The 23,471-nt window shown below is 41.1% G+C and overlaps 1 long non-coding RNA gene across 2 annotated transcripts in view; it reads right to left on the reverse strand.

Annotated features, from left to right (window-relative positions):
• Positions 1–20,735, reverse strand: part of LOC147379272 (uncharacterized) — a 221,882-nt gene extending 201,147 nt beyond the window's left edge. For both annotated transcript variants that reach the window (XR_015132715.1, XR_015132710.1), the window contains exon 1: positions 20,555–20,735. This is a non-coding gene — a long non-coding RNA (uncharacterized LOC147379272). The remainder of the gene's footprint in view (positions 1–20,554) is intronic.
• Between the last annotated feature and the right edge of the window lie 2,736 nt (positions 20,736–23,471).

The raw sequence follows: 23,471 nt of genomic DNA on the forward strand, positions 1-23,471 counted from the left end.
TTGTTTCTATTTAAAGTTTTATAGTTTGACTGCCAATGTAGACGTCCATAAATATTTAATAGTATTATTTTGTTCTACTTAATTCTGAACATTTAGTACATGAAATTGTGTAGTAGGTAACTCTGTGTCTTGTTTTTTTTTTTTTTTTGCTCAGTTCAGTTCAGTCTCTCAATCATGTCTGACTCTTCGCCACCCCGTGGACTGTAGCTTGCCAGGCTTCCCTGCCCATAAGCAGCTCCTGGAGCTTACTCAAACTCATGTACATAGAGTCGGTGATACTATCCAACCATCTCATCCTCTGTCGTCCCCTTCTCCTCCTACCTTCAATCTCTCTCAGCCTCGGGGGCTTTTCCAGTGAGTCAGTTCTTTGCATCAGGTGGCCAAAGTATTGGAGCTTCACCTTCAGCATCAGTCCTTCCAATGAATATTCAGGACTGATTTCCTTAGGATGGACTGGTTGGATCTCCTTGCAGTCCAAGGGACTCTCAAGAGTCTTCTCCAAGTTTTTTTTGCTCAGTATTACATTTATAAGGTGCCTCTATATTCTTGTTTGTACCTTTAGCTTGCTCATTTGTATTACTGATAATATCTTACAGTATGACTATACTCCACTTTATTCATTCTATTATTTATATTTCTGTGGTTGACTGTCTCTCTTTATGCCACTGCATCGGTCTGCCTTTGGTCTTCATTATGGCCCCAAACCACTCTGTTCAAGGTCTTTGGGATGCAAAACACCAGTGGTCAATTCCCATCCTAATTTTACTGGATCTTACTGGCATCATTTGACATCAACCTTCTTGAAACAGTTTCTTTTCCTGGGATATCACTCCATCAGATTTTCTCTGCCCTTGTGGCTGTTCCTTATCAGTGCCCTTTGCTGATGCCTCCTTATAGACTAAATCTTTCAGTGTTGCAGTGCTCCACATACCAGTCCTTGGACACTTTTTTCTTCTATTTATACTCATGCTTAGGTAACCTCATGCAGTATACCTTCAGGTTTCATCTATATGATCTCTTCCAAATTTATTTCTCCAACCTGTGCTTCTCACCTGAATATCTGACTCTGCCTATTGAATGATTCTACTATAGAAATTTAAATGCCTCACATTAAACTCTTATTCCCCTACACCATCCCTGCCCCCACACTCCTGTTCCACTGTCATACTTTCTCAATTCATAAAAAAATGATACTGCTGCTGCTGCTGCTGCTAAGTCGCTTTAGTCATGTCCGACTCTGTGCAACCCCATAGACGGCAGTTCACCAGGCTCCCCCATCTCTGGGATTCTCCAGGCAAGAACACTGGAGTGGGTTGTCATGTCCTTCTCCAATGCGTGAAAGTGAAAAGTGAAAGTGAAGCTGCTCAGTCATGTCCAACTCTTCGCAACCCCGTGGACTGCAGCCTACCAGGCTCCTCCATCCATGGGGTTTTCCAGGCAGGTGTACTGGAGTGGGTTGCCATTGCCTTCTCCGAAAAGATGATACTACGTTCTTTTAAATGCTAAGACAGTAACTGTGATGTCATCCTTGATTTGTTCTCTTACTTATGTTTTAAGTATAATTTTCCAATGTAAAATGCACAACGATCATGCAAATATAAAATGAATATGTGTCAAAGGCATGAGAGAACCGGTAATATGTATTCATAAGCATACTAAGAAACACTAAGAAGAGATTGCTGGGTTATATATAAAACAGATTAATATCCCACAGAAAAATAAACTATAATGTTTGGGAGTATCTTTTCCACTAGATAGAAATTATTCACATCTCCACTGGACAAAAGTTTATGTTAACTTGTAACTTCAGTGAGCCTGAAGCCTTTAACGCAAACAAAGTATATATACCTAGATAACATATAGTTAGGCCTTTGCCTCCATAGGACATCGAACTTATACCCCATCCACTTTTTGCCTTGTTTCCAAGCTTTGAACATTTTTCTTAATACCTGACAAACAATCCATCGATAAATTCTGTTGGCTCTTGCATAAAACTACTTTTAGGATTCTATTATCACTTTCTTAGCTACCATTCTGGATGGGGTCCTCCTCACTTCTTGCCTGGATTTTTGCAATTGCTCTTTAGTTTGTTTCTTTACTTCCTCCCCTGCTTTTTTAGTTTTTCTCTGCCATGTCAAAGACAGAGCAATCCTGATTTGTTCAAAACGCACCAATGATATCCCATCTCACTGATGGGAAAATTCCAAGTCTTTACCTTGGTCTCCAAGACATTATGTTCTTTTTCTGGCTAATTGGCTGGTCTTCTCTCTTCCATTTCACCTTAGCCTCCTTACTCACTCCCTGGCAGGTAGCTATCCTGCCTTAGGGATGTTCTTACTTTGAAAGTTCTTATTCCTTGTATTCCTCCCTCTGTGCTACTTCCTCCTTCACTTTATTCAGGTTTCTCCCAAATGTTATAAAATCTTTTTCTTATTCTCTGTTTAATTCACTTCCACTCCTTGATTTATTTTTCTTCACAGCACTTATTACCACTAACATATTCTAAATTATATTTGGTGCTAGTTTCTCCCTCCTAGGATATAAATTCCATGGGAGCAGCCGCTTTGTTTTGTTAACTGTTGTAAACCCAATACATGGTAGATCTTAATCAATATCTGTTGAATCAATGAATGAATAAATGTATGAATTTTCCTTGAAAATGATATCATGGAGAAGCACACATGCTTTCAATCATCAAATCTACTGATTACCTATTTCATTACTCTGTGAACACATGTAAACCCATTTTTGCAAGCATGTGCCCTGTATCATAATTATAAAAGCCATTTCTTCCCAAATACATCATCTTAAAATAGCCAGAGTTTTCATTTTGCTGTAACTCTTAACATAGGCATCAACGTTTGGAAAGAAGTAAAAATAATATTTCTGAGGAAGCCAGAGAGATTGACTTTTTAAAAGACTCTTCAGTACGAGCCAGGGTTTCACTAGTTCAGTTATCTGTAGCTTAATCTGCATGTAAGGAAGTTCTAGCCCCTGGCTTCTATTTCCTCTTCTCTTGCTACGTAACTTGGGCTAGTGGTTCACAAAGCACCCTTCCAGAGCCAGTATCAAATGGGATCTGGCTAGAGATGCAAATTTCAGCCTCAACTCATTCTCACTAGCTCTTCCATCTGTGTTTTACCAAGTTTTCCACATGATTTGGATGCTCATGTATAGCTAAAACCACTGCCTAAAGTAGTTGGCCTCTAACCTTTCTGATAGAAGGTCTTCTCTGGTGGCTCAGACAATAGAAAGTCTTTCCTGATGGCTCAGACAGTAAAGAATCTGCCTGCAATGTAGGATACCTGGGTTCCATCCCTGGGTTGGGAAGATTCCTTGGAGAAGGAAATGGCAACACACACCAGTATTCTTGCTTGGAGAAGAATCTTCCATGGACAGAAGGTCCTGGCAGGTTACCATTCATGGGGTCACAAAGAGTTGGACACAACTGAGCAACCAGCATACATCCCTTCTGAGGCAGTGGTAAAGGTGAGTCAACTGACTCAAACCAAACCTTGACTTGCTGCATGGTAGCTGTGTGACTGCACTTTCTTGATGGCACAGCAATAAAGGATCTTCCTGCAAAGCAGGTCTCAAAGAAAATGTGGGTTCAATCCCTGGGTCAGAAAGATCCCACGGAGGAGGAAATGGCAACCTACTCCAGAATTCTTACCAGGAAAATCCTATGGACAGAGGAGCCTGGTTGGCTATAGTCCATGGGGTCAAAAGAGTCTGACATGACTGAGCACAGCCCAGTTGTGTGACTGAAACTAAGCTATTTCTCTATGTCTCACTTTCCATATATGTGAACTGAAGATGTTAATAGCACAGGTTTGATTCCTGGTCAGGTAACTAAGAGCTTGCATGCTGTGCTGCCAAGAAAATAATAGTAATAAAATAAATAAAATAAAATAGATACCTATCTTAATTAAAGATTAAAATGAACACTCAGTATTTAAAAAAAGTAGTACAACCTTGTAGGTATATTATGAAGATTAAACTGATTAATACAGCCAAGTGAAATGCTTAGGACAATGTGTGACACATAATAAGAACCAACTACAGAATAGGGAAGAGCATTGGCATTGTTTACATCAAGTATCTGTATTGTTGAATTCTTTTGGTTATATTTTCTCTAGTAACATAACTTCTTCAAGTATTTCTGGGATTTTTCTACATATTCTTCTATTAATTTTATAATTTTCATCTTTCATATTTAGGTCATTAATCCATATGGTATACACATTTGCACATGATATAAGAAAGGGATTCAAACTTTTCACCCCATATAGTGTACCAGTTTTCCCAACAACTTCTAAATAATCTTTCTTTCCCTATTGGTTTGTATTGTCCAATTTACATATCAATTCCCATATAAACAGGTCTGTTTCTGAATCCTCTATTCTTCGGCCCCTTGTGTCCAGTATTATGCCCATATTATAACTGTAGTGGGCTTCCCAGATAGCACTAGTAGTAAAGCATCTGCCTGCCAATGCAGGAGACACAAGACATGTGGCATCCCTGGGTTGGGAAGATCCCCTGGAAGAAGGCATAGCAACCCACTATAGTACTCATGCCTGGAAAATCCCATGGAGAGAGAAGCTTGATCCTTTGAGGAGTCCACAAGGTTGCAAAGAGTTGGACGTGACTGTAGGAAATTAGCATGAACGCACATGACTGTAGTATGTTTTATTTACTGAAGGTGAGACACAATATGCTTATATTCCTTTAAATCATTTCCCCACAAATGTTTGACTCATTTTGCTATTGTATTAATTTGCTTTTGTAAATGATATAATGTTGTCTCCTGTATTTTCTAGCTAGTTATTTTTATTGCCATAGAAAAAGTCTATTGATTTTTGTTAGCTATTCAGCAACCTTAATCAATTTTCTCATTAGAACTAATAACTTGCCTGTTGATCTCTTAGGTTATCTACACAGCTAAACATATCACCAGCAGATAATGACAGTTTCATCTCTTCTCTTTCAATCTTTATGCCTCTCATTTTTCCTTTCCAATTTCATATTCCTGACATTGCTATAATAAACATTCTGAAAGCTAAATGCTTGAGTACAATCATTTTTCAAATAGGATATATTCATAGAAGTGAATTTTCTGGTCAGAGAGTATTTTTTAATTTTTAAAGCTTTTACATTATATTTTCATAATTTATATAATAAATTTGCATCAAAACATTTTTCTATTAATAGTGTAATAAAATGATCATACTTTGGAATTTTCATTAATATCTGGGGTTATCTATTTACCTATTAAATAATTTAATAATTATTTAATATTATTAAAATATTAAAAGGTGTCTTCTTTTAATTTCCTTTCTTATTAAAAATGTTGAAATTATGTTCAAGTATTAGGTATGGAATGAATGCAATGAGGTACTTAAGAAAATACATTTGTTTTTATCTGTCAAAAGTTTATTAAGATATTGAATAAGACAATTAACATATCTGAATGCTCTTTGGCTTACATTCAAAATCTGTTCTCTAAATGCATAAAATATTCATCATCCATATCTTCAATTTTTTGAATATTTGCTTTGTATAGCCATATGGTACTAGGTATGGTCAAGGGATCAAACAGCTTAAAAATTTTGATTCTTATTCTTAAAGAGCTTCCATTCTATCAGGAAAATAAAAGAGACAGACATGAATAGCTATATCAGATGATATAAAATGATATTTGTCATAGGAGTCTCATGAATGAGTTGTATGGAATGTTAGACAATAAAATGAGAGGATTTTAAAGAATTCAATAGGCAGTGAAGGGCAGTGAAAATTTTTCAGTAGAAAAATAGAGAGATTGCAGTCACATTTAAGATAACTTAATCTGCTGGTGGCATTTGAGATGAACTGGGGGAAGTCAAGTGTTAGTCACTCAGTCGTGTTCAACTCTTTGCAACCCCATGGACCATAGACCACCAGGCTCCTCTGTCTGTGGGATTCTCCAGGCAAGAATACTGGAGTGGGTTGCCATTTCCTTCTCCAGGGGATCTTCCCAACCCAGGGATCAAACATGGGTCTCCCACATTTCAGGCAAGCTCTTTACCATCTGAGCCACCACAGGAGCCCTGGGAAGGTTAAAAAAAAGTGGCCTAAAGACTCATCAAGTGGTTGACAAAATATTTAGACCAGTTTGGGAAAATGAGCATCTAACCAGGAAAGTAATGAAAATTGGAAAAGAAGGATATGAGAGATAGGTATTATGGGCCTATATAATAGGGAATGGTTTCTTTTATTTACTTATTTGGCTGCTCTGAGTCTTAGCTGCAGCATGCAGACCCTACTGCATGTGAGACCTATTAATAGTTACTTGACCAGAGATAGAACCCAGGCCCCGTGCATTGGGAGCCTGGAATCTTAGCCACTGGACCATCAGGGAAATCCCATTAGTAGGGAATAATTTTTTAGCTTCAGCTACTGAGAATATAGAAGAGTCATTAACACAAATGGGTTAGAAGTCTAGAAAAAGACTAATCTGAACTTGGAAATTGGAAAATTAATGTTTCATATGTAGCCTGAAGAGCTGGAATTGTGTGTGTATCTAGTTCAGAATAGAAGATATTGATTTCAGCAGTGTCTCTATAAAACTGAAAATGAAAATTGTTTGGCTAAACCTACCAGAGAAAGACAGAGAGCAAGAAGATAAAAGAGTGTTTCATTAGTGATTTCTAAAAAAAACATTTATTTATTTAGGCTGTGCCAGTTTTCGTGGCATTCAGGGTCTTTCAGGTATGGCATTTGAACTCTTAGCTGCAGTATGTAGGATCTAGTTCCCCGACCAGGGACTGAACCAGGGTCCCCTGCTTTGGAAGCACAGAGACTGAACCACTGGACTACCAGCAAAGTCCTAATGGAGTGATTTCTTACAGATTTCAAGTACACAATTGACAAGGAATGAACTCACCAAAGAAGCAGGAAAAGAACTCAAGACTGTGGGGTAATGAAAGCCAAGGGAGATTAGAAGCAGGTTTTAATAAAAAGGATTGAACACCACAAATAATTCACCAAGAACAGACTTGGTTCTGGTGCTTAACAAGCATCAGTGACCTTTAGAGGAGTAGATCTAAGGAGTGACAGGTCTTAAAGCTAGAAGAAATTTACTAGCCACAAGAAAGAACAAGCTATGACAGTCAGCATTCTATGTAGAAGCATGGTGATGAAAAAAAAATGATGAGACATAAGATACTCCCTCAAGTGGATTGTGGGAAAAGGCTTGTTAGGGCCAGGGAAACCAGACATGTTTATAGATAGAATCAATGCAATTTGTGAAGAGGAAAATGTTATAGATGCAATAGGAAGAGCATAATTAATGGAACAAAGCCTTTAATTATATAGGCAGTAGTGGAATAGAGATGCAGGGAAGGATTAATTTCAAAAAGGAGGGGTAAATTTTACCCAATGAGCAGAGACATTTTCTCTGAATAACTCAATTTTCACAAATAGGGATAATAGCATTTTTAATGTGTAAAAGGGAGCAACTAAATTGTAACCTGTAGAGTTTAGGACTGAGTTCATTCTCCTCTCAGAATAGCAGTTTTGAAAAGTGTCAGTGGCAAAAGATGCTTTCTTGATAATAGAATGGAGATTTTCTCTTCTAATAGAATCATTTGCATTTATAATGTTTAATTCTACTATGTATTTGAGTCAAGGGATTGCTAGGGAAAAACTCAGGATATATTCTCCCACAGTTCCAGCATTTAAACCAAGTCCAAAGGATTTTTGTGAGGCCCTGAAATATACCTTCACCAGTGACTTCCTACATTGTAAATTGCCTCTGATTATAAAACTAGCCACCACATTCTGCTATACCCTAAGGCTCTTTCTTTTCTGGTAGTCTATCCACCCTATAATCCTGTAAGATCAATATTTGACCTCATACCTCATCAATATTTGACCTCATACAGTTATTTATCTGCCCAGTTGTGGCACGAAAGATGGGGAAAGTCATGTGACCACACTATGCTCTGTTTCCTCCTCTTGTTGTTGTTCAATTGCTAAATCATATCCAGCTCTTTGTAACCCCATGGACTGCAGGACGCCAGGGTTCCCTGTCCTTCACTATCTCTCAGAGTTTGCTCAAATTCTTGTCCATTGAGTCTGTGAAGCTATCTAAGCATCTCATTCTCTGCTGTTCACTTTTCTCTTGCTCTCAATCTTTCCAAGCATCAGAGTTTTTATCAACAAGTCACTCTTCACATCAGATGGCTAAAGTATTGGAGCTTCAGCATCAGCCCTTCCAATGAATATTCAGGATTTATTTCCTTTAGGATTGACTGGCTTGATCTCTTTGCTGTCCAAGAGACTCTTAAAAGTCTTCTCTAGCACCGCAATTCAAAAGCATCAATTCTTCAGCACTTAACATTCTTTATGGTCCAGCTCTTACATCCTCACATAACTACTGGAAAAACCATAGCTTTGACTATATGGACCTTTGTTGGCAAAGTGATATCTCTGCTTTTTAATATGCTACCTATGTTTGTCATAGCTTTCCTTCCAAAGAGCAAGTGTCTTGTTTTTTAATTTCATGACTGTAGTCACCATCTGCAGTGATATTAGAGCCCAGTTTCTCCTCTCAGTTCAGTCGCTCAGTCGTGTCTGACTCTTTGTGACACCATGGACTGCAGCAGGCCAGGCTTTGCTGTCCATCACCAACTCCTGGAGCCTATTCAAACTCACGGTCATCTCATTGGTGATGCCATCCAACCATCTCATCCTCTGTCATCCCTTCTCCTCCTGCCTTCAATCTTTCCCAGCATCACTGTCTTTTCCAATAACTCGGTTCTTTGCATCAGGTGGCCAAAGTATTGGAGTTTCAGCTTCAGCCTCAGGCCTTCCAATGAATATTCAGGACTGATTTCCTTTAGGATTGACTGGTTGGATCTCCTTGCAGTCCAAGGGACTCTCAAGAGTCTTCTCCATCACTGTAGTTCAAATGCATCAATTCTTTGGTGCTCAACTTTCTTTATAGTCCAACTTTCACATCCATACATGACTACTGGAAAAACCACAGCTTTGACTAGACAGACCTTTGCTGGTAAGGTAAAGTCTCTGCTTTTTAATATGCTGTCTAGGTTGGTCATAACTTTTCATCCAAGGAGCAAGTGTCCTTTAATTTCATGGCTGCAGTCACCATCTGCAGTGATTTTGGAGCCCAGAAAAATAAAGTCTGTCACTGTTTCCATTGTTTCCCCATATATTTGCCATGAAATGCTGGGACCAGATGCCATCATCTTAGTTTTCTGAATGTTGAGCTTTAAGCCAACTTTTTCACTGTCTTCTTTCACTTTTATCAAGAGGCTCTTGATTCTTCTTCACTTTCTGCCATAAGGGTATCATCTGCATATCTGAGGTAATTGATATTTCTCCCAGCAATCTTGATTCGAGCTTGTGCTTCATCCAGCCTGGCATTTCCCATGATGTACCCTGCATATAAGTTAAATAAGCAGGATGACAATATACAGCCTTGACGTACTCCTTTCCCAATTTGGAACCAGTCTGTTGTTCCATGTCCAGTTCTAACTGTTGCTTCTTGACCTGCATACAGATTTCTCAGAAGACAGGTCAGGTGGTCTGGTATTCCCATCTCTTTCAGAATTTTCCACAGTTAGTTGTGATCCAACAGTCAAAGGGTTTGGCATAGTCAATAAAGTAAAAGTAGATATTTTTCTGGAACTCTCTTGCTTTTTCAATGATCCAGTGGATGTTGACAATTTGATCTCTGGTTCCTCTGCCTTTTCTAAATCCAGCTTGAGCATCTGGAACTTCATGGTTCATGAACTGTTGAAGCCTGGCTTGGAGAATTTTGAGCATTACTTTACTAGCACGTGAGATGAGTGCAATTGTGTGGTAGTTTGAGCATTCTTTGGCATTGCCTTTTTTCTTTGGGATTGGAATGAAAACTGACCTTTTCCAGTCCTGTGGCCACTGCTGAGTTTTCCAGATTTGCTGGCATATTGAGTGCAGCACTTTCACAGCATCATCTTTCAGGATTTGAAATAGTTCAACTGGAATTCCATCACCTCCACTAGCTTTGTTCATAGTGATGCTTCCTAAGACCCACTTGACTTCCCACTCTAGGATGTATGGCTCTAGGTGAGTGATTTCTCATCTAGGAGTGATGAGTGATCTCTCCTCTAGAACACACAAAACACTACACTTTGTTGAAGGTGAAAGGTATAGCTGGTCAACCCTATTCAGTGAAACGAGCTGGTTCACTTGCTGGTATGACTGAAGTTGGATGAGTAAAGGCAGCTGGAGCCCTAACAAGGAGGGCAGATTCCTTTCTGTGGCTCTGAGGATTCAGAGCTAGCAAATGAGATGATTGTTTCCCAGTGCTATGATCCTGAGAGACCCTGATATCTATAAGAATGGACTGGCTGACTGCCATATCAAAACTAAGCCTGACGACAGAGGATGAGATGGCTGGATGGCATCACTGACTCAATGGACATGAGTCTGAGTGAACTCCGGGAGTTGGTGATGGACAGGGAGGCCTGGTGTGCTGTGACTCATGGGATCTCAAAGAGTCGGACATGACTGAGTGACTGAACTGAACTGAACTGAATTATGTATTTGCTTAGGAGCTTGTCATAAGGTTGGAGTCTATTTTCAGTCTTTGTAAAAGATGTGCTTTCTGTGACTTCCTGGCAGTCCAACGGTTACAACTTCCTCTTCCAATGAAGGGGGTGCATGTTCAATCCCTGGTCAGGGAGCTGTTTCTACATGCTGTATGGCCAAAAATTCAAAACATAAGACTGAACAGATGTTGTAACAAATTAAATAAAGACTTTTGAGAAAAGAGATATGCTTTCATTTACTTAAATTGATAAACTCTACACTTAGTTGAAAAATAAAATCAGGTATCGATTTATTAGGCCTGTGGTTTACAAATTAAAAATACTGAATACTGTAATACAATAGCATAACTCCCTTTAAAATGTAATGCACTTTTGTGCTTTTCTTTAACTTAAGCTTTACATGCTCTCAGACATGTCATAGTCACAAGATAAACCTTCTAGTTTTTTACCTGGGTACATCTGGTATAAGAGCAGATGGTACTATACCTTCTACTACTTTTAAACTCTGGCTTAATTTATAACATGAAACATGTCTTAGCTTTAAATGCTGCTACTTCTTATGGACTCCCTTCTGCTTCTTTAAGTTTCTATATCTTATTGCCCTGCCCTGTATTGTGAATGTCCAAGCTTATGATTCAATGGGACTATCACAAAACATAGGAGACAGAAGTTTTGGAAGAATTATAACAAAATGTTACCAGAGTTATTTTTATACTGTGGGATTATTAGTAATTTCCTCTCTTCTCTATGGTACTTCTACATACTTCCTTTCTTGTATTTATTATCCTGAAATAGCCCTGATATAATCCCTAAAATAGTCACAAAATATTGTATTTTTTTAAAAAATAAGAAAAGCGATACTATTTACATTTTGAAATGTGATTAATTGTAAATTGTTTATGCCTGAATCATTTTTTTCTTTACAATGCCATAAAAGAAGTTTTGAATAAAGCTAAAGTAAGCTGAAACTTTTAACTCCCACTTTTAAGATTCATAAAACCTTGCTCCCTTTTGTAATTAATTTACACATATGCATGTGTGTGATTTTATAAATACTTATTTTTACAGTTCCTATTTCTAAATGGAACTGGAGGTAAAGCAAACCAAATTTTGCCGACTCTTGTGACTTAAGAAAAATAATTTTACTTACACAAACCAAACTGAATTCCAAACCATTCATTTCCACCCACACTCATCTTTTATGTAATCCAATCAGTTACCATTCTTTTGATTTTATTTTTCTGGAGTGGGAAATATTGTGGTCAGTATTCTAATTTCACACACACACATGAAAGACTTTAGTCAGAGCAATGTAGTTAGTCTCATTTAAACTACTGCTGCTTTTCTTACTGTAAAATTTAACTTTAAAAACACATCAAATAACACTAAGTACATTTGTGAAGGACTGAGGATATTGAGTTCTCTTTTTCTTACATGCTAAGTAGCTTCATGTCTGACTCTTTGTGACCCCATGGGCTATAGCCCACCAGGCTCCTCTGTCCATGGGATTCTCCAGGCATGAATACTGGAGTGGGTTGCCATGTCCTCCTCCAGGGAACTTTCCCTACCCAGGGAATGAACCCAGGGAATGTCTCCTACATCAGCAGGCAGATTCTTTACTGGTGACCACCAGAGAAGTTCTTTTCTCTCCTTACCATTTTTAAATTCAGTGGAACCATAATCTCTAAGAACTATTGCTAATTTAGAAAGAACTATTGTTAATTTCGGAGAAGGCAATGACACCCCACTCCAGTACTCTTTCCTGGAAAATCCCGTGGACAGAGGAGCCCAGTAGGCTGCAGTCCATGGGGTTGCTCAGAGTCGGACAGGACTGAGCTACTTCACTTTCACTTTTCACCTTCATACATTGGAGAAGGAAATGGCAACCCACTCCAGTATTCTTGCCTGGAGAATCCCAGGGACAAGGTGGGCTGCCGTCTATGGGATTGCACAGAGTCGGACACGACTGAAGCTACTTGGCAGCAGCAGCAATTGTTAATTTAGAAAATTCCTTACGTGGAAATATACTCCATTTCTTGCCAAGTTTATGCAACCGGGGTATGTCTTAATCTTGTGCTATTCAACTCTTTCTGGATACCTGGCTTATAGGTTTTATTCCTTATACTGTATTTTAAGAGCAATATGTACATCAATGTTACTGAACACTGAGAAGTAATCTAACAGGGAAACTATCCCAGAAGGGTGACTGTTCACTTCCAAGAAAGTCTCTATCCTTTAGGGAAAAAATGACTCAATGGGGTCAAGTTGGCAGGGAAAAAATGTATATGATACTATACATTTATCATTATAATTATGTATTATCCCCTGAAAAGTAATGACTCTGACCACCTTACTGCTGCTGCTGCTGCTGCTAAGTCACTTCAGTCATGTCTTACTCTGTGTGACCCCATAGACGGCAGCCCACCAGGCTCCCCCATCCCTGGGATTCTCCAGGCAAGAACACTGGAGTGGGTTGCCATTGCCTTCTCCAATGCATGAAAGTGAAAAGTGAAAGTGAAATCACTCAGTTGTTCCCGACTCTTAGCGACCCCATGGACTGCAGCCTGCCAGGCTTCTCCATCCATGGGATTTTCCAGGCAAGGGTACTGGAGTGGGGTGCCATTGCCTTCTCCGGACCACCTTACTAACTATCTCATAAGATTATTGTGAAGATGAAATGAGAATTTAGGTGAAAGTTTTTTTTTTTTTTTGGTAAACTCTAAAAGAACATGCAGGTATCATTTGTTCTTCTTGAATCACTTATTTCTGCATCATGTCTGGAAGAGTGTAAAAATGACCTGACATGCTATGTGGTATCCTGTATAGGAGGGGAGTTGGGGGAAGAATGGATACATGTATACGTATAGCTGAGTCCCTTTGCTGTACACCTGAAACCATTATAACATTGTTAACTAGCTATAGCCTAATATAAAATAAAAAGTTTTAAAAACAGAACTAACAACCTAAAGTTAAATATTTTCTTATGCTGAGTAAATTAATCACATTTAGAAATATACCAGTTTGTAAAATTCTTTCCCTTATGTTAAAGTTAGAATTCAAGCAATGTGTCACAAATGAGATGATAGAGATATCGACCTGAATTTTTCTATCAGGAAATTGTGCAGTTCAGAGGAAACCATTGTGGACTAATTCAACTGATTTCTAGCACTCTGCCATCTCACCAGTTGAGGCTGTGGCAGCTCAGCACTGATAATAGATTTTTTGTTGTTTGTTTAATTCCTACTATTTGCATTTGATATTTGTTATTTATATTGCATTTTTAATCACCATATTACATTCACAGTTGAAAGACTTATTAATATGATAGCTATCCATTATTTTATCTTAATATTATCATTACAGTATTTGTGCTTAAACTGAAAGCAATACATGCAGTTTTCCAGGTACAAGGATTTAAAGGGGGTAGAACTGTTCACAGCTTCCATGGACAACAGCAGTGCTGATTACAGATCATTCAAACAAATGTTCTTTGATTTGGCTCTTATAAGCACGTCTGTCTCTGCTAAGGGGTGGGGGTGGAATAAAACAAGTGATATAATTCCCTATGTGTTGAAACCTTTTAGCTGGGAACAGCTTTTTAATGGCTTTTTCTGCAGTCAGCAAGAAATGTACATTTATTCAACTGAAAGCGACAATGATGATAAGGAGGAAAAAAATGTTTCCAACTCTTGTTTCACTCTGTGATTTTCAAGATGGTTTTCTGAAGTTTCATTTACAGTCTCTAACAAAGCAAATCAAGAGATACATACATTATCTGTGTATAAAACACAATAAAAGTATAAAGAGAAATAAAATGACTACATCAGATGATACTGCAGTGTATCTCCTCAGACAGGGCCTATTTTATTCCTAATCATAAAGAATTGGTTGGCTAATGTTAGGTATTTATCCACTTTTGGGAGAAAAAAAATTTCCCAGTTCAATTTAGTATAATAAGTCACCTAATGTTCACATCCTTTGAAACAAAAGAAGAGAGGAGGAGGTGGTCCTAAGATGGTGGAGGAATAGGACAGGGAGACCACTTTCTCCCCCACAAATTCATCAAAAGAACATTTGAACGCTGACTAAATTCCACAAAACAACATCTGAATGCCAGCAGAGGACATCAGGCACCCAGAAAAGCAGACCATTGTCTTCGAAAGGAGGTAGGAAAAAATATAAAAGACAAAAAGAGAGACAAAAGAGATAGGGACGGATCTCCATCCAGGGAAGGGAGTCTTAAAAAAGAAGTTTCCAAACACCAGGAAACACTCTCACTGCTGAGTCTGTGGCGAGCCTTGGAACCACAGAGGGCAACATAACCAGGAGGAAAAATAAATAAATAATTAAAACCCACAGATTACGTGCCCAACAGTAACTCCCCTAGCAGAGAAGCAGCCCAGAAGCCTGCATCTGCCACTTGCAAGCGGGGGCAGGGCAGGGAGGCGCAGGCTGCATTGCTTAGAGTAAGGACCAGGCCTGAATGCCCTGAGGGCAATCTGATGGAACTAACTTGGGCTAGCAAACCGCACTGTGGGATAGCTACCACGCAAAAAGCCCTAACCTAAGAAACCGTCAGGACTAAGCAGAGATACCTAGCTGCAGACAATCCCCCTCGGGTGACAGGCAGCCAGAGCTGGAAGGGGGCAATCGTGGCCCCAGAGACACATTATCTACCAAACTGCAAGCAGGCTTCGTTGCTAACTAAGACTTCTTGGGATTCTGGAGGGTCAACATCTGCCTAAGAAGGTGTGCTGTAGGGTACATCCAGAACACCAAACGGCAGGGACGGCAGAGGCCATAAGTTGCAGTGACTGTGCTCACCAAACACCTGGTAACCTCAGCTGCTCGGACCTGGGAAGGGCACAAAACGCAGGCCCAACCGAGTCTGCACCTCTGAGGACTACCCGAGTACCTGAACCTGAGTGGCTTAGACCTGGGAAGTGCACACAACCCAGAGCCGGCCTCAGACAGTTCCCAGCAGAGCAATCTGGAGCCTAAGCAGTCCTGTGGCTACTGCTGAGTTTTCCAGATTTGCTGGCATATTGAGTGCAGCACTTTCACAGCATCATCTTTCAGGATTTGAAATAGCTCAACTGGAATTCCATCACCTCCACTAGCTTTGTTCATAGTGATGCTTCCTAAGGCCCACTTGACTTCACATTCCAGGATGTCTGGCTCTAGGTCAGTGATCACACCATCGTGATTATCTGGGTCGTGAAGATCTTTTTTGTACAGTTCTTCTGTGTATTCTTGCCACCTCTTCTTAATACCTTCTGCTTCTGTTAGGTCCATACCATCTTTGCCCTTTATCGAGCCCATCTTTGCGTGAAATGTTCCCTTGGTATTTCTAATTTTCTTGAAGAGATCTCTAGTCTTTCCAATTCTGTTGTTTTCCTCTATTTCTTTGCATTGATTGCTGAAGAAGGCTTTCTTATCTCTTCTTGCTATTCTTTGGGATTTTGCATTCAGATGCTTTTATCTTTCCTTTTCTCCTTTGCTTTTCGCTTCTCTTCTTTTCACAGCTATTTGTAAGGCCTCCCCAGACAGCCATTTTGCTTTTTTGCATTTCTTTTCCACGGAGATGGTCTTGATTCCTGTCTCCTGCATAATGTCATGAACCTCTGTCCATAGTTCATCAGGCACTCTATCTATCAGATCTAGTCCCTTAAATCTATTTCTCACTTCCACTGTATAATCATAAGGGATTTGATTTAGGTCATACCTGAATGGTCTAGTGGTTTTCCCTACTTTCTTCAATTTCAGTCTGAATTTGGCAATAAGGAGTTCATGATCTGAGCCACAGTCAGCTTCTGGTCTTGTTTTTGTTGACTGTATAGAGCTTCTCCATCTTTGGCTGCAAAGAATATAATCAATCTGATTTCGGTGTTGACCATCTGGTGATATCCATGTGTAGAGTCTTCTCTTGTGTTGTTGGAAGAGGGTGTTTGCTATGACCAGTGCATTGTCTTGGCAAAACTCTATTAGTCTTTGCCCTGCTTCATCCTGTATTCCAAGGCCAAATTTGCCTGTTACTCCAGGTGTTTCTTGACTTCCTATTTTTGCATTCCAGTCCCCTATAATGAAAAGAACATCTTTTTTGGGTGTTAGTTCTAAAAGGTCTTGTAGGTCTTCATAGAACCGTTCAACTTCAGCTTCTTCAGCATTACTGGTTGGGGCATAGACTTGGATTACTGTGATATTGAACGGTTTGCCTTGGAAACGAACAGAGATCATTCTGTCGTTTTTGAGATTGCAGCCAAGTACTGCATTTTGGACTCTTTTGTTGACCACGACGACTACTCCCTTTATTCTGAGGGATTCCTGCCTGCAGTAGTAGATATAATGGTCATCTGAGTTAAATTCACCCATTCCAATCCATTTTAGTTCGCTGATTCCTAGAATGTCGAAGTTCACTCTTGCCATCTCTTGTTTGACCACTTCCAATTTGCCTTGATTCATGGACCTGATATTCCAGGTTCCTATGCAATCTTGCTTTTTACAGCATCGGACCTTGCTTCTATCACCAGTCACATCCACAGCTGGGTATTGCTTTTGCTTTGGCTCCATCCCTTCATTCTTTCTGGAGTTATTTCTCCACTGATCTCCAGTAGCATATTGGGCACCTACTGACCTGGGCAGTTCCTCTTTCAGTATCCTATCATTTTGCCTTTTCATACTGTTCATGGGGTTCTCAAGGCAAGAATACTCAAGTGGTTTGCCATTCCCTTCTCCAGTGGACCACATTCTGTCAGACCTCTCCACCATGACCCTCCATATTGGGTGGCCCCACATGGCATGGCTTAGTTTCATTGAGTTAGACAAGGCTGTGGTCCTACCGTGATTAGATTGACTAGTTTTCTGTGAGTATGGTTTCAGTGTGTCTGCCCTCTTGCAACACCTACCGTCTTAACTTGGGTTTCTCTTACCTTGGACGTGGGGTATCTCCTCACGGCTGCTCCAGCAAAGCGCAGCCGCTGCTCCTTACCTAGGAGGAGGGGTATCTCCTCACTGCCGCCCCTTCTGACCTTGAACGTGGAATAGATCCTCTAGGCTTTCCTGTGCCCGCGCAGCCACGGCTCCTTGGAGGTGGGGTTGCTCCTCCCGGCCGCTGCCCTTGGCCTTGGGCGTGGGGTAGATCCTCTCAGCCCTTCCTGCGCCCTCGCAGCCTGGTACTCTCGGCTGCTTCCCCTGACCTCGGGTGTGGGGTAACTCCTCTTGGCCGCCTCTTCTCGGGCATAGGGTCCTCCTGGCTTCTGCCCCTGACCTTGGACGTGGGGTAGCCGCCAGCACTAAATATGCAGGTAGCAGCCTGTAGGGCTATCCAAAGTGGCAAACATTATCCCTGGAAGCCCAACTGCCCTTGATAGGATGCCTCCACCAGATGGACTTCTAGCAGGCATTGTGTGCCTGTCACCCGCCCTAGTGGGTTCACTGAGAGTTGCTGTTGTCACACCTGTTGTGGGAAACATGAAAGATGAAGGCCTGAATCTCTAGAGGGATTGGATATTATACACTGTCTTCCTCCCGAGGGCCAGCTATTGTCTGTTTTTCCCACCAGGAGATTGTAGCGGCAACATTGTGAGCCGGACAGGGCTCAGGAAAAGAGCATGTAACAGGATGGAAGGAGGCAGGGCACAACTTTTGAAATAATGACATAGCCCAAGGGCATAACATAAACCAATTAAAATCAAATGGGTCCAAGATGACAAGTCAAATTCAACTAAACCTTGATCCTCAATTTGCAAGCTAAATGACACACCCAGAGGTGCCATGACAGTTCCAAGGCACTGTCAAAAGACCAAGGAGTGGGTGGTTCCCCAATTGTTGGAATGATCCTCCTGCTCATTAGCATATGAAATTACCCAGCCCATAAAAAACTAACCACACCACATTCCATGGCCTTTGCACTCACCCTCTGTGGAGTGTGCCACTCTCTGAATCCGAACAAAGCTACCTCTTAACCTTTCACTGTCCTGTGGCCACAGGACTGGAAAAGGTCAGTTTTCATTCCAATTGAAAAGAAAGGCAATGCCAAAGAATGCTCAAACTACTGCACAATTGCACTCATCTCACATGCTAGTAAAGTAATGTTCAAAATTCTCCAAGCCAGGCTTCAGCTATACATGAACCTTGAACTTCCAGATGTTCAAGCTGGTTTTAGAAAAGGCAGAGGAATCAGACATCAAATTGCCAACATCCGCTGGATCATCAAAAAAGCAAGAGAGTTCCAGAAAACATCTATTTCAGCTTTATTGACTATGCCAAAGCCTTTGACTGTGTGGATCACAAGAAACTGTGGAAAATTCTTCAAGAGATGGGAATACCAGACCACCTGACCTGCCTCTTGAGAAATGTGTATGCAGATCAGGAAGCAACAGTTAGAACTGGACATGGAACAACAGACTGGTTCCAAATAGGAAAAGGAGTACGTCAAGGCTGTATATTGTCACCCTGCTTATTTAACTTCTGTGCAGAGTACATCATGAGAAATGCTGGGCTGGAAGAAGCACAAGCTGGAATCAAGATTGCCAGGAGAAATATCAATAACCTCAGATATGCAGATGACACCACCCTTATGGCAGAAAGTGAAGAGGAATTAAAAAGCCTCTTGATGAAAGTGAAAGAGGAGAGTGAAAAAGTTGGCTTAAAGCTCAACATTCAGAAAACGAAGATCATGGCATCTGGTCCCATCACTTTATGGCAAATAGATGGGGAGACAGTGGAAACAATGTCAGACTTTATTTTTGGGGGCTCGAAAATCACTGCAGATGGCGATTGCACCCATGAAATTAAAAGACACTTACTCCTTGGAAAAAAAGTTATGACCAACCTAGATAGCATATTCAAAAGCAGAGACATTACTTTGCCAACAAAGGTCCGTCTAGTCAAGGCTATGGTTTTTCCAGTGGTCATATATGTATGTGAGAGTTGGACTGTGAAGAAAGCTGAGCACTGAAGAATTGATGCTTTTGAACTGTGGTGTTGGAGAAGACTCTTGAGAGTCCCTTGGACTGCAAGGAGATCCAACCAGTCCATTCTAAAGGAGATCAGCCCTGGGTGTTCTTTGGAAGGAATGATGCTAAAGCTGAAACTCCAATACTCTGGCCACCTCATGCGAAGAGTTGACTCATTGGAAAAGATTCTAATGCTGGCAGGGATTGGGGGCAGGAGGAAAAGGGGATGAGATGGCTTGATGGCATGGCTGACTCGATGGATGTGAGTCTGAGTGAACTCCAGGAGATGGTGATGCACAAGGAGGCCTGGCGTGCTGTGATTCATGGGGTCGCAAAGATTCGGACAGGACTGAGTGACTGAACTTAACTGAACTGAACCTATCACTGTGTCCCTCACTGAATTTTTTGCACTAAGACATCAAGAACCTGAGCTTCATTAGGTCCTGAAACTAGGCACCGTGGGCTTTGGCCAGGCTCAAGTCCCAGTCAGATGTGACTGAGTGACTAAGCATAGCACAGTGTCCCTGCCATGCGGGTTTGAATCTGTCTTAGGTAAACAGTTTCAAACACAACTTTCAGAAATGGAAAAATGATGGCCTGCCCAATATTTTGTAAGTTGTGGCATAGATGGAGAGAGGTACTGAAGGATGGGAGGAAAAAGCAGTGGGAAAAAATGTGTGGAAAAATCCCTTTCATAACCTTCTGGAAAATCTGCTAAATACCTGACCTGTACTCACAGTTTTCATTGGTCTGATCCTTGGCACAAAGAAGATTAAGGACATAAGAACCCCCACATGCTTGGGCAACAAATACTAAGGCACAGTGGATAGCAGAGCCTTTGGGACACACTGGGGACTAGCCCCTGCCAGAGTCCCTCAATTGCACCCACTGCTGCTCACCTGTTCTCAGAGGGTTTGAGGAAACAAGGAAGGAGAGATTACAAAGGAATTAAGATTTTGTTAGCCATATATCCTTCTAGCCATAGGAACGAGGACCTCCTACCTTATCCGGAGGTCTTCTGGAATCTGAGACTAAGCTGTGTGAGCTTGCTGCCAAGTTTTTTTTGCTGTCCCAGTTTCCAGCACACTGGGCTTCTAGTCACATCCACTGGGTACTGGGTATTCTTCGTGTTCACCTTCCACCACTGGAGCTTTTGCCGAGTTGGGTTTCTGCTGTGCTTGGCCTCCGCCTTGCTGGGGGTGGGGCAAGCTGGGGTTGTTTCAGTCAGGTTAAGTCTGAGTCACAGCACCAGAAATGTCAGGGGAATGTGTAATTTCCTTGGTTCTGTCTCACCACAGCAAAGATTTGAAATGGCAGACTGGTGTTACAGCTCAGTTACAGCTCAGAGTTTTATTAGGCAAGCAAAGGAAAGTACACCCTGGAAGCGTGAGGGCAGGCTGACCCCAAAGGAGAGGACTCAATCTGTCTTGCTTTCTTCATTTTATACGTTTGTCTCCTTGCCTCCTTGAGCCTGTTCTATGCAAATTGGGCTAACCAAGAAGGGAGTGTGTTTATTTCACCTTAAGTTTTCAATCTGGTCAGTGGATTTTCTTTTGTTCCATTTTCAAGGGCTTTTCCTTTCTTTGTGTTTTAGCCACTGCCATTTTGGACTCCTTTTTCCTATTCTAACTACCTAACTACATCTCCACGTGGAGAGGCGGCATAGAAAGGGTGGCCCAGCCCCCTGTTCTCACTGTACCAGCCCAAGTATCAGACAGTGAGTGAAGCTGTCATATATCCACACTCAGCAGATGTAACAAGAACTACAAAGGAGCCCAGTGACCAGCCAGAACAAAGGCCCCAGATATACACCATGTCCTGTCATCCCAGCCACCCCCAGCAATTCAGATTTCCATAGGCACTGTCCTAGTCACCACAGAGCTACAGATCAGATCAGATCAGTCACTCAGTCATGTCCGACTCTTTACAACCTAATGAATCTCAGCACGCCAGGCCTCCCTGTCCATCACCAACTCCTGGAGTTCACTCAGACTCACGACCATCGAGTCAGTGAGGCCATCTAGCCATCTCATCCTCTGTCGTCCCCTTCTCCTCCTGCCCCAAATCCCTCCCAGCATCAGAGTCTTTTCCAATGAGTCAACTGTTCGCATGAGGTGGCCAAAGTACTGAAGCTTCAGCTTTAGCATCATTCCTTCCAAAGAAATCCCAGGGCTGATCTCCTTCAGAATGGACTGGTTGGATCTCCTTGCAGTCCATGGGACTCTCAAAAGTCTTCTCCAACACCACAGTTCAAAAGCATCAATTCTTCGGCACTCAGCCTTCTTCACAGTCCAACTCTCACATCCATACATGACCACAGGAAAAACCATAGCCTTGACTAGATGTAACTTTGTTGGCAAGGTAATGTCTCTGCTTTTGAATATGCTATCTAGGTTGGTCATAACTTTCCTTCTAAGGAGTAAGCGTTTTTTAATTTCATGGCTGCAGTCATCATCTGCAGTGATTTTCAAGTCCCAAAAAATAAAGTCTGACACTGTTTCCACTGTTTCCCCATCTATTTCCCATGAAGTGATAGGACCAGATGCCATGATCTTAGTTTTCTGAATGTTGAGCTTTAAGCCAACTTTTTCACTCTCCTCTTTCACTTTCATCAAGAGGCTTTTGAGTTCCTCTTCACTTTCTGCCATAAGGGTGGTGTCACCTGCATATCTGAGGTTATTGATATTTCTCCCGGCAATCTTGATTCCAGCTTGTGTTTCTTCCAGTCCAGCATTTCTCATAATGTACTCTGCACAGAAGTTAAATAAGCAGGGTGACAATATACAGCCTTGACATACTCCTTTTCCTATTTGGAACCAGTCTGTTGTTCCATGTCCAGTTCTAACTGTTGCTTCCTGACCTGCATACAAATTTCTAAAGAGGAAGGTCAGGTGGTCTGGTATTCCCATCTCTTGAAGAATTTTCCACAGTTTCTTGTGATCCACACAGTCAAAGGCTTTGGCATAGTCAATAAAGCAGAAATAGATGTTTTTCTGGAACTCTCTTGCTTTTTCCACGATCCAGAGGATGTTGGCAATTTGATATCTGGTTCCTCTGCCTTTTCTAAAACCAGCTTGAACATCAGGAAGTTCACGGTTCACATATTGCTGAAGCCTGGATTGGAGAATTTTGAGCATTACTTTACTAGCGTGTGAGATGAGTGCAATTGTGTGGTAGTCTGAGCATTCTATGGCATTGCCTTTCTTTGGGATTAGAAAGAAAACTGACCTTTTCCAGTCCTGTGGCCACTGCTGAGTTTTCCAAATTTGCTGGCATATTGAGTGCAGCACTTTCACAGCATCATCTTTCAGGATTTGAATTAGCTCAACTGGAATTCCATCACTTCCACTAGCTTTGTTCGTAGTGATGCTTTCTAAGGCCTACTTGACTTCACATTCCAGGATGTCTGGCTCTAGATGAGTGATCACACCATTGTGATTATCTGGGTGGTGAAGATCTTTTTTGTACAGTTCTTCTGTGTATTCTTGCCATCTCTTCTTAATATCTTCTGCTTCTGTTAGGTCCATACCATTTCTGTCCTTTATCGAGCCCATCTTTGCATGAAATGTTCCCTTGGTATCTCTGATTTTCTTGAAGAGATCTCTAGTCTTTCCCATTCTGTTGTTTTCCTCTGTTTCTTTGCATTGATCGCTGAAGAAGGCTGTCTTATCTCTCCTTGCTATTCTTTGGAACTCTGCATTCAAATGCTTATATCTTTCCTTTTCTCCTTTGCTTTTCGCTTCTCTTCTTTTCACAGCTGTTTGTAAAGCCTCCCCAGACAGCCATTTTGCATTTTTGCATTTCTTTTCCATGGGGATGGTCTTGATCCCTGCCTCCTGTACAATGTCACGAACCTCATTCCATCGTTCATCAGGCACTCTATCAGATCTAGGCCCTTAAATCTATTTCTCACTTCCAC

Source organism: Bos grunniens, chromosome 1 (genome assembly GCF_055505025.1).
Source record: "Bos grunniens cultivar Pamir isolate PY7600 chromosome 1, Bosgru_T2T1.0, whole genome shotgun sequence".
Lineage (NCBI taxonomy): Eukaryota > Metazoa > Chordata > Mammalia > Artiodactyla > Bovidae > Bos > Bos grunniens.